We start from the raw sequence: 12,301 nt of genomic DNA on the forward strand, positions 1-12,301 counted from the left end.
ACATCGATGTCGAAGATTTGGCAAGATGATGATAAAAAAATAGAAAAATATCATCGACCTTCGTCATGTTACTGTGCAGCCCCGGTTCTGATGAGGTTGACTAGGAAAAGGAGAACAACCTCTGCCAGACCATAACATCACGGCCCAATTACCCGAGCGAGTGATGGCCGGTTGTTCAGTTATCAATGTCCCCTTACCAAATGATACTATATGAGCCGAATTAGCGTATCACCGCCATTGACGACAGATGCTCTGGTTTGATTTTGGCAGTAGCATGTTCCAAAGCGTCGGAGATTTATCTGAGATCCTCCTCCCGTACGTCGCTGTGCTCACATCGTCTTAATAAAGCCCGATCAACGACCAATCCATGGAAGAGAAATACAAAGATACCGATCGAATCCCGACATTAGGCTGACGGAGATGCCAGATTGAGAGACCGTAACTAACTGGTCGTCTCGATATCGTCCTATCTGTTCATTGCATCTATAGGATTGCATTTAAAACAAAAATAAATTTAAAACAAAGATGTTTAGAACAAGGCCTTTGTTTAAAACGTGTTTTTTATTGTTTTTTTGTTGCTGTTTTTCCAATCCATGACGTCATGAATATTCAATTGTGACGTCATAGTGGATCGGTATTGATAATTGGAAATATCGGGTAAATATAGCTCCTTTGACGAAATATCTGTACTATTGCTGTTGAACCGACTATTTTGAGTGTTCCAACCAGCATCCCATATCGTTACACGCGGCTATATCTGGTGATAATTGTCCCTAAGCTCATTCAACCTGTTTCAATATTTTCTCAATTATCGCATAATTTTGCAACTTGAAAAAAACACAATTTTTTTTAAAGACCATCGATTAAAAACCGTTTGTTTTAAATGCAACCCTAATTGCATCGCATTGAATATTGCGTCTTGAGCGGGTAAAATAATAAAACCATCGAATATGGGCTGTGGAGTCGGAGTCGGAGTTTCGCTTATCCATAAATACAGTCGGGGTCGGACTCTAAAAAAAAACATATCTTCCGTCGCTTTGCCAAGAATTTCGACGGGGACTTGCAAGGTAATATTAGATTACGCCTTAACGGTCTATTCCAGACTGGATAATGTATTCGTCGTCTGACTATTTCTATACTGTTATTCAGCAGTGTGTAAAACGGGTTTCTCTACTTGCTTCCGATATTACCCCATTTACAAGTTGTACAGTAGCCAACACCCCAATCGCACGGATTTGGTTTTCATGATACAATAAACGTTTAAATCAAGACGTATCCCGTACGCCTGCTAGATTTTTTACATTAGACAACGATGTAATCTTTGTATCAATTTCATTGATTTGTTGAATAAGCATCATTCGCTGACTACCTACAAGTAGCGTACCTCGTTCTCGATGTTGTGTGATTGCGGGTCAAGCTCACAGCATAGAGTCACTAAATATTCACAAACGGAAAGCTAGATATTTCGAGCAAACTTTTGTCTCGAATCAAGTCAAATTTTTGAGACAGGCAAGATGTATTCTCGTTTAGTGTTGATTTTTTTATGCTACGAGGATCATATACATAGAGTGGTCCGAAGTTGAGATGCAAAGAATTTCAACCAAAGATGTTATAATTACTTGAAAAATTGTAATGTATGAAAAAGGTTCACACTTCACAGTGCAGAACCTACCAAATTCAGTTTGTGAACGCAAACCTCTAAATTCCCGAGGTTCACTCACAGAAAGCGAACGTGAACCTCACGTTCACACCACCCCTAAATTTGAATACTTGACTTGAAGCCTAATACACGATTCAGAATCGAATTCTTCAGATACTCGATTTCGATCAGCCCTAATATTGAGTCAAAGTATGTCATGTGGATTGAACCGGATTAAACTCAAAACTGAACAGTGAAAATAGTTACTTGAACTCGGACTTGACTCGCGGTGGATTGTAAATGACTCAACTATCCCTGAGTCAAAACTATTAAAGTGAGATTGACTTGTGACCCGGAACCGTGTGACTTGGTCACAAGTCTGTTATTGGCACTGAGATAGGAACAGGCTGTTAAGTATGTATCCAGCAGTTACCGTGACGGCCAATAAATGACAGTTAATGCAAACTTATTCCAAAACCAAAGTGAGCAGTTTTTCCTAAATATAACTGTTCAAGAATAAGTGTAACTAGCAGTGTTGGGATCAAGTCACTACCTTCGAGTCACGAGTCATCTCGAGTCATTGCACATTTTGACTCGAGTCACGTCAAGTCAATCGATTTTCGAAGGTGACTCGATTCAAGTCAAGTCAATCGTTTTTTGAAGGTGACTCGAGTCAAGTCAAGTCACGACTCAAGTCACAATTCCAGTCAAATTGAAATTTCGAAGTATGTGTGATGATGCAAAGTCATTACCTTTTGCCAGCTGGTAGAAGGACGGATTAATTGGCCATTTATCTTGAATCAAATAACGAATATAAAGGTAAATATACATGCAAAAAGGTGTTGTATCGCTTACGCACACTAGCACACGTAGATCTGCTAATAAAATACGTGAGTAACTATATAGGTAGTAGCTACATGCTACAGTCTGATTTTATCAGCCAATATAGAGGAACGAATACGAAGCCTCGGGAAGTTGAACAAATTGGTGTGGTACAATAGACACTACCGTTAAAATACAAAGGCATAAACTATATTCGTTGGATTTAAATCATACAATAGTGTTCGTAAAGGTAAGCACTGTGCAATGTAAGCACTGAGCCGTCTAAGAAACAAAGATAGGTTGCTATCAGATTAATGCACTGCTACTACGACGACGTAAGCTGTGATCGTTTCGTTAGCGGTCAATTTATTTATGATATACCAATGGATGATCAGTGAAACGCACAATCAGTGAATGACAGGTTGCTCTCACAAGTGACACCGGCGTATCACGAACAACCCGAACATAACTAAGATAGGGTGATTTAATCGACATCGTTTACTTAATGACCTGAAATTGACTCGTGAATTTTGCTCCGAGCCACAAGTCCATCCACATTTCTGAAGCGCCGAGTCAAGTCAAGTCAAGTCATTTTTGCAAAGTGACTCGAGTCAAGTCAAGTCATACGAAAAAGGTGACTCGAGTCATCCCAACACTGGTAACAAGTCAGTAAGTATAACGTAAGTATAGGCAAATCATAGTTGACTAGTTCAAGAAAGTACGAGTGCTTCGTTAGTGACTACGTCTGGTTGTGTTATATGAAACAATTATGCTGAAGTTCACGTGTCTAAGATACCAAACCCTGCAGTACACACCCATAAAAGGGGCTGTCGCAATGCCTCCTAAATTTTACGTGCGGTACATTTTGCGAGTATGATCCAGATCATAACCATCCATAATTTGATCGACACTTTTCGGTACCAAAAGACCGCGTACATATGGGGACACTTTAACCTATAGGTTTTTCCGCGGGTGGTATCGGATGCCTGCACCAACAGCATGTACCCTGCCCGCTCACTGAGACGTTCCGATCTATTTTTTAGCTTTCAACTTCTGCAGTTTAGCGTCGTTTGTAACATTAGATGGAATTCCTGACTCTTTCCCTGCTATTATTAATCGTCTGCAACAAATCGCCAACGTGGGCAAGAAACGCTCAATCGTCGCATTGCAAAGAAATTGTCTGCAGCCGGTGCCAGCAATGGTGTGAGCATAGTGTCCTATATGGTGTCGACACAAGCAAATCGCACGGTTCAATGAAATTGTATCACGTCACAGTTTCCATTTGGCTACAGGCAATTTGACGGTGATTTTTGACCGACTTGCCGAGCATCAAATTTGATAAAACGGGTATCAATCGAAAGCCGCCGCCGTACTGATTACGAAAATATAAATTTTATTCCGCTCGCGGCCCTGGAACCCCCACAATCAGCCTCTAATTTTTCATTGTTATGGAGATTGGCATTGGGACGCAACAATGCTGTCTGGCGAAACGACAGACGCAACAATACTGTCTGGCTCCCTTTTTCTCGAGCACCTGTCTCGTTTCGCTAGACAGCATTGTTGCGTCCCAATGCCAATCTCCATAACAATGAAAAATTAGAGGCTGATTGTGGGGGTTCCAGGGCCGCGAGCGGAATAAAATTTATATTTTCGTAATCAGTACGGCGGCAGCTTTCGATTGATACCCGTTTTATCAAATTTGATGCTCGGCAAGTCGGTCAAAAATCACCGTCAAATTGCCTGTAGCCAAATGGAAACTGTGACGTGATACAATTTCATTGAACCGTGCGATTTGCTTGTGTCGACACCATATAGGACACTATGGTGTGAGAAATACGGATGTGGCCACTGTGAGGCGCACGAGGGTTGGTAAAGCTGGAAGGCGGAGAGACAAAGGGCATACTGACCTTCAATGGGTCGTTAATATGACTCTAATAGAGGAAAGCATAGACAGAAAAATCAAGGAAGGCGAGACTTTCATTGCTGTCATTCGTAGACTGACTTCTATGAAACTATGATTTCTAGCTCTTCAAATGATCGATCCAACATCGTTTACCCCTACTCCCTAGTAGTTTTAAAGATTCCAAATAGGAATCAGCATGAACGCGTAATGAATCGTGGAGTGTCTTTAAATTGTTCATACCCGAGATCGGGAACAGGAATGTGTTCTGTGACTTAACTGACGATGGTGGGAAATGGACCGTAAGTTGAATGACTGATTTTTGTAGATGAACGAGATTTATTTTCGGCTTATAGAAGGTTTTCCAGCGAAGGATGAACGGTAACGTAGACTTCTACAGAGGTTGGGATGATTACGTGGATGGATTCGGCTATTTGCAAGGAGATTATTGGATGGGTATGATTCGGAAAATATAACTTCTGTGGGCTGATCTATCTCATGAATTGTGACAAGCAATACAGAATGGCTGACTGAATGAGCCCACTAATCCATATAAATCGGGCTATCGGTACATACGTCATAAGCGTGTTAAATTGTAGCTTAAGAACACGTCAAGAGGATACGATTGTAACCGGAACGCTGAGAACATGATCCGATTACACAATCAGATAAGTATGCCAGGACACAAGTACTTTCTCACACAACAGCTATAGATACGGCTATCGAGTCAAAAGTCTATTCCAGTAAGAGTAGAAGTAATAGTGCTTTTCAAAACACCCCAAAATTACTTGTAATGGATTTGAGAAAACATATTTGGTGACATAGGCTCAATATGAAAGGGATTTGAGAATTTGTTTCCGGTACAGTATAGCATGAGTCAGAATGGCTACGGTCGGATGAATCCACCAAAAATATGTATTCAAAATTACATCCATCTGACACATGTTTGGTTGGTGTGTTGTGGTTGTAACTGTCTTACAGCTTAGTGATATTTCTGTCAATAATGAGTAAGCGAAGTAGATATTATATCAGTATTAGTCCATATGTATGCCAGAGGTGGTCAGAGCAGCGATGAGATCTACGCAAGTAGAAGTAGCGACTAAAATTTCAGCTCAAGTACGGGTAGAAGTAGTGCGTTTCGAAGCAGATCAAAACTACTGCAAGTAGAAATATATTTTTTTGGCTTTAAAAACTTATCACGTAAGTAAGTAATCTTGAAAAGAAGTCATTTACGCTGCTATGGACTGTCAAAAGCTGCGAGCCGACCTAGATGTGGGAGGTGTAGCGAGCTAGGATCGTCCTGCTTCATCCCAGGAGCTATAAATATTCAACAGCTCAAAAATTGTACCGCATCCTGTTTTTGAAATGATGTTTTTTTGTGGAAATGTGGATTGAACAAAAGACATTATGAGCTGCATATATTTGATTCACTCTGGACTACAGCCTCGATATCAAACCAGCGTCCCATTGTCCCCGACTATTTCTCTCCGTTTCGATATCGCCCCCTTGATCGCTATTCGGGTATAGAGCTGTATTCGTCTCGATGGGAACAGCCCTGGAATTTCTCAGTCCATCTCATTTGAAGCACATAATACTAGCTCTTGACAAACGGTAAATAGCGAGGTGTAAGCAAGTAAGTCACAGAAAACGACGGATTGAAGTATCGAAAAATTAGATTTACATAGGTAAATTTTGCAAGTAGAAGAAAACTGTTTGAGTACTTCGTAAAAATAAAAGTTCTACGTGATTGACCATCTCTGACGTATACCGACGTACCGACACGAATCAAATCTCATGTTAGTTTGTGACGATCCACAATCATACAGGCCTGGAAGCATTGCATCAAATAACAAATGAAGGGGACATGGAGTTTAAAATCACAATGATCACGAGAGATGGAATTTATCGGGTCGCTAAATACAGGTAAATTAGAATGATGTTGCGGTAAAACCTTTGTTCGATGTACCTGCCGACACGTCACTGTAACTCCGCGAATGTAATTTCATGATAAGGCCGGAATGATTTATCTTTATTTCATTCCTGTTCCACGTACCGCCAATTCAACGGAAATGTACTTTTTTCTCATATGGCGTATTTCTTGTTTGAATGGTTGACACGCATGAATGACTTTAAACTTGTCATATGACTTTAGCCTTAGATGGAAGTATTCCACCGCAATCGGCACGAGAGACTGATTCTAATACCGGCATTACCGTCGGAAGTTTATCAGAGCTTTTACTCCCCTAAGTCGCTATTCTCGTCCTGTACATCGCTGTTCTTACGGTCGTGTTTACAAAAAAGTCGTGACGCAACCATGCTGTCTGGGTGCAGGTGAGAGGCAGACTTGGACAACTAGAAAATTTTCAGCTTTTCTGAATTAGATTAGAATTAGAATTAGAGCTCCATAGTTTTTTTTTCAAATTAAATTAGAATTAGAGCTCCACAGCTTTTTCCAAATTAGATTAGAATTAGAAGTAGAGCTACTAAGCTTTTTCCAAATTAGATTAGAATTAGAATTAGAGCTACTTAGTTCGCAAAAAATTGGAAATTGAATGAAATTGTATATGGGAAATGAACACAGCAAAATCCAGTTCATATCAAATCACAGTGCGTGGTGCAAAAGGCCGTCACGCGATAAGCGTCACATATTTTTGTTTAATAAACAACAACAACAACATCAGTGCATTCCCATTAACTTCTGTACACCAATATTGGCTCGATTTATACTATACTTCAATACAATATTACTTCTTCATAATAACCATGGGCATCGCCCATGTTAGTCAGAACGGCGATGTACTAACGTAAAGTTTTAAAAACTGGAATTTTGTTCGCAGACTACAAGCTACTCTAGCAGGCTATTATTCGTCATAATATCTACTATGACTGCACGGTGTAAGTAAGGCGATGGCGGCTTGGCACTGGATTTCCCTGCGCAATAGTGCAATATGCCTCGGACAAAGAGGCATTTTCATTAAAACAATAATTAGATTAGAACTAGAATTAGAGAATAGGGACATTTCACAAATTAGATTAGAATTAGAATTAGAGCATAAGAACATTTCACAAATTAGATTAGAATTAGAATTAGAGCATGGAAACATTTCACAAATTAGATTAGAATTAGATTACTGGCATTTCGCTCTAATTTAGTGAAATTAGACAACTAGAATTATCTAGTTGTCCAAGTCTGGTGAGAGGAGCACCGCAAACCTCAAGCGTACTGGCCATTGCTGCGCAACCTATTGACCTATTGAGCATTCACACTCACACTCTCGTACGCAATCGCTTCTGAGCTGCTCAGAAGGCATGGCTGCGTCACTAATCACTATACCAAACTCCGTTACAATGCAACATTCTAGGCTGATTTTGGAGGGTTCCGGCCACGAGCAGAACAAAAAATTTATATTTTCGCAATCAGTACCGCGATAGCATTCGATTGATACCCGTTTTATCAAATTTAATGCTTGGCAAGCCGGTCAAAAATTACCGTCAAATTGTCTTTTGCCAAATGGAAAGTGTGGCGTAGAACAATGTCACTGAGCCGTGAGATTTGCATGTGTCCAGACCATATAGGACACCATGGTATAATGTGTAGTTGTGATTGCATAGTTGGTTTTCTTTTTTAGAACTGAACAGTTGTGATTTCGATAATTCCGTGCTGATCAAATCCTTCATTACTCTACCCCAGAGGTCTCAAACACGCGGCCCGCGAGACCATTTTGTGCGGCCCGCGACGGCATTTTGGATTTCGAAGTATTCGACAATATTTAACTCCAATTTTTTTTAGTTTGAGAACTTAAAACTCGCTCTAAAACTACTCCAGAAGCCTGAAACTACTCATCAAACTTCACTAATACATCACTTTCAAAAGTTACCACCCAGTGGAAGATCAACTATTACGTGACATTGCTTGTTTATGATCGTAAAACATGACCCGTTGATGATTCGTGACTGAAAATTGTGATTTGGGCGCGACCTTCTGTAGAATTACTCGTACTTGTACTCGTCGCGTCAAACGTTACAATCAGAGAAGGACTTTTGTGACTTGGTACAACCACGCACGCAGCAAACCATGTTGTCCTATATGGTGTGGACACAAGCAAATCTCACGGTTCAGTGAAATTGGTTTACGTCACACTTTCCATTTGGTCAAAGGCAATTTGACGGTAATTTTTTACCGGCTTGCCGAGCATGAAATTTGATAAAACGGGTATCAATCGAGAGCTACCGCAGTACTGATTATGAAAATATAAAATACTTTTACTCGTGGTCCTGGAACTCCCCAGAATAAGTTTCGAATGTTGCATTGTAAGTGAGTTTGGCATTGTGACGCAGCAATGACGTCTGGGAGCAGGTGAGGAGCGCCGCAAGCTGCAAGCGTATTGGTCATTGTTGCGCATTGCGATTGAGCGATTGAGCATTCACACTCTCACTCTCGTGCGCATTTGCTCCTAAGCTGCTCAGACGGCATGGTTGCGTCACAATACCAAACTCACTTACAATGCAACATTCGAGGCTTATTTTGGGGAGTTCCAGGCCCAACAACAGAATAAAATCTATATTTTCGCAATCACTACGCTGATAGCTTCCCATTGATACCCGTTTTATCAATTTAATGCTGGACAAGCCGGTCAAAATGACCGTCAAATTGCCTTTGACCAAACGAAAAGTGTGTCGTAGACCAATTTTACTGAGCCGTGAGATTTGCTTGTGTCCACACCAAATAGGACACTATGAACAAACTATGAAAACTGGTATGAGAAATGGTAAAATATCAAAAAATCGTAGCTTGCGATGTGTAGCTTATTTAGATATCTAAGCAGGTAGGTATGGCAACCGCCATTGGCATTATGTTACCCGTTTAATGTATAGTTGGATACATCCTGTGTCATCTTGGGTATCTTTATATATGTCATTATCACCAATTTAATGTACCGAGTATTAACTAGTCGTAGCCTACGCTTTACAGCTGTAACACCAATGGATTCTTCGGCGATTGCACATTTCTATTGCTATGGCACAGTATCCAATATGTTCAAGTTGTTATTGACCTGTTTCAACATTCGAGGCTAAAATCAAACGCTGATTCTATTTGACTTCGGTAATGACATGATCAATATAGCCTAGTTATCAGTAGTAGGCCTATGCTCGAAACCAGGAAATGAGGCCTACTTTGACATACATTGAATTCCCCTATTATTGGTGCTGCGGCCCGCGGCGCCATCAAAAAGTAGGAATTGGCCCGCGAGCACATTTGAGTTTGAGACCTCTGCTCTACCCGGTCTACAAGTTCACGATATGCGGTTATATATATAATGCATAAGCTGTTTGAAATGACAGGCCGAATTCAACTCTTTATCGGCAAGCTAGTTAACACGGTGTATTGCTGAAGCAACTACGGTACTTCTTCTCCTTGTCGATATGTTGCGATGCGTCATCATTTTGACCCTGTTCCTCTCGGTAGTCATCGATGAAATTTCGCAAGAATAGAGCTATCGTACTCCTTCATATGGTGGTGCCGTCAAAAGCCCGCGACAGAATCATGTTCTGGTGGTTTGAAGTGAATTAGGCATCGTGTGCATAGGCTGAAGAATTTAGTCTTCGGAGTGGGGTTGACCCAGCTCCTCCGACCAAGGTCGACTCCAGAATTTCTACCTGAGTGTTGGAGGTTTATCTAGGCTCCTCCTCGTTATTTCCAGTAGTTCTTAATCTTTTTTATCCAGCGTCCCCTTTCATAAATTGCCTGGGTCTGGCGCCCCCTATTTCAAGGACTGTAGTAAAAAACAATGGGTAAGTGGCCGAAGTCCGGTTTCGGCTTGGGACTTCACTATTAGATAGGGTTACCATACGTCCCCTTTTAAGAGGATTTGTCCTCTTTTTTGACTTATTAGAAAGTGTCCTCGGATGACGCTTTTTTGTCCTCTTTTTTGAGATTTTGTCCTCATTTTTGAAAATTTAGGTCATATTTAGAGCAAAATGCGAGTGATATGCCGTAAATTAGCACAGCAGTGACGCTCTGGCTGGACGAAAAGTTGACCTTTTTTTAGTCAACTACCCAGCAATGTGGAGGAAGAAACGGTATTTTGGGCTCTGAGCGTGAAAGTTAACCTTTTTTTAGTCAACCGATAACAAAGTGGGAAAATTCACCGATTTTTGAGAATTCTTCTCCGGTTTTACATGTCTCAAATTTCTGAAAAAGGGTCCTCTTTTTACATTTCCAAAATATGGTAACCCTACTATTAGAACACTTAACTAATTAACGGTCCAATTGTATGCGCTATTTTCGGGCATCAAATACAGGTTGTTGTTGTTGTTGTTATAACAACAACCATCAAGTAAGGCCTACGGGGCTCATAGCATTTGGTTCGAGATCGATGCACACATCGGGAATTCTCCTCTGCGATCGGCAATACGGGTAAGATAATGGCATTGGGGTTTGTTTATTGCTTTGTGTGACTGCTAAATCGAGAATGTGGTAGAGATTTGATCACATTAAATTTAGTACAGAACCAAGTTCTTAAGTTTAACATGTATTAGGGTAACAACACTACGTAGTATCATATCATCCTTTATGATACGATGAAGAAATATTCTTACGATTGAATTTTGTAGATCTCAAATACAAGTATATCTACGCAAGGATGGTGTGAACCACTGAAAGGTTCAGGTTTGTGTGCACACCATGATAATTCTAAGGAAGTAGTTCTCAAACTGGGGGAGCACCCCCTTCACGGGCGTGAAAGCATCTGAAGGGGGCTCTGAGCTGAGTTCAACTTAGAAAATTTTTCGCGCTTCGCGCGATCTACATCCCGTGCATTGTTATTGCTCTGCGTTTCACATTTCAAAATCTCTCATCCACAGTCGAACCTTCCCTTCTATCTAACTATCCGTTAGGTTTGCTAGCATCCTGGTTGCGTTTTGTGATATGACGATAAGGGGGTGCGAACTCTTTTACTATAGCAAATGGGGGGCATGTCTTGAAAAGTTTGACAACCATTGTTCTAATGTATATACTTCCTATGTTATTTAGGATATTATGTTTAATTTCTGGTGCGACAGCCCATCTCAAGGCCCACGGAGTGTGAAAGATTTCAACTGGTAAAACAGCACAGGAATCAAACGAGATTGACATAATTCAGATCACTAGTCTGATTTCAGATTGGACACTCCAGTTTTAATTACTTCTGTGATGTGCTTATATAAAACGATTCGCGCGTGTCTTAGGTAGATTCGTTCTCTGTATGAGTAGAATTAGGGTATTTATATTTTATCTACACACAGTAGAAGCGTGTCTGAAGCTAACATGGTTATGGTGCTGTCAGCATTGTGTGTCCTGGAACTGATATAAAAGTGGAATTAGTAAATCTATGAACAGATCGCTTCTCACAGATTTTAATTTCAATACTGTTCTAAGAATAGGGACAACCGACTTTCATCTCTATGGTTTTGACAAATTGGTTATTGAGATTGAGGTCGACCAGCCTACGAAATCTCGCCACTAGCTCTTTCTGACGCGTGCACGATATCATCACACCAATGTTTGGATTGTTTTAAATAACCATATATATCTTATCTGCATGTCCTTACTATATACTCAAATACCAATATTGCGTTTTGGTTTATAATCCCAATTTTATATAGTGCGGCCCGCGAATGGATTCAGATGACGAATGCGGCCCGCGAGCTCAAAAGTTTGCCGACCCCTGGTCTATGCAAACCACACTTGACCGATTAGAAATTTGGGAATTTTATAGCCTACTCTGCAAATAAATCATCAAATTATCACCACTCAACTGATTGGTCGGAAATCTACAGGTGCTGATCTTTTTGTAGCCTCTGCTTTGCGAGCTTTGCGCAATATCCATAATATGTCACAGTTACTTTTAATCGACGTATTTATGTCATGGGGTCACAGATCTATATTTCAGATACCGGTA

General features: G+C 40.5%; 1 protein-coding gene and 1 long non-coding RNA gene across 3 annotated transcripts in view; both read left to right on the top strand.

Moving 5' to 3' along the window:
- Positions 1 to 12,301, top strand: part of LOC145435131 (RUN and FYVE domain-containing protein 2-like) — an 89,112-nt gene that overhangs the window by 52,844 nt on the left and 23,967 nt on the right. The gene's annotated exons all lie outside the window — the stretch shown is intronic.
- LOC145435333 (uncharacterized) lies at positions 4,316 to 6,284 on the top strand. Its single transcript, XR_013913814.1, has 3 exons — positions 4,316 to 4,663; positions 4,721 to 4,817; positions 6,188 to 6,284. It is a non-coding gene; the product is annotated as an uncharacterized LOC145435333 (long non-coding RNA).

Source organism: Botryllus schlosseri, chromosome 3 (genome assembly GCF_051294905.1).
Source record: "Botryllus schlosseri isolate E-star chromosome 3, Bs_hap1, whole genome shotgun sequence".
Classification (NCBI taxonomy): domain Eukaryota; kingdom Metazoa; phylum Chordata; class Ascidiacea; order Stolidobranchia; family Styelidae; genus Botryllus; species Botryllus schlosseri.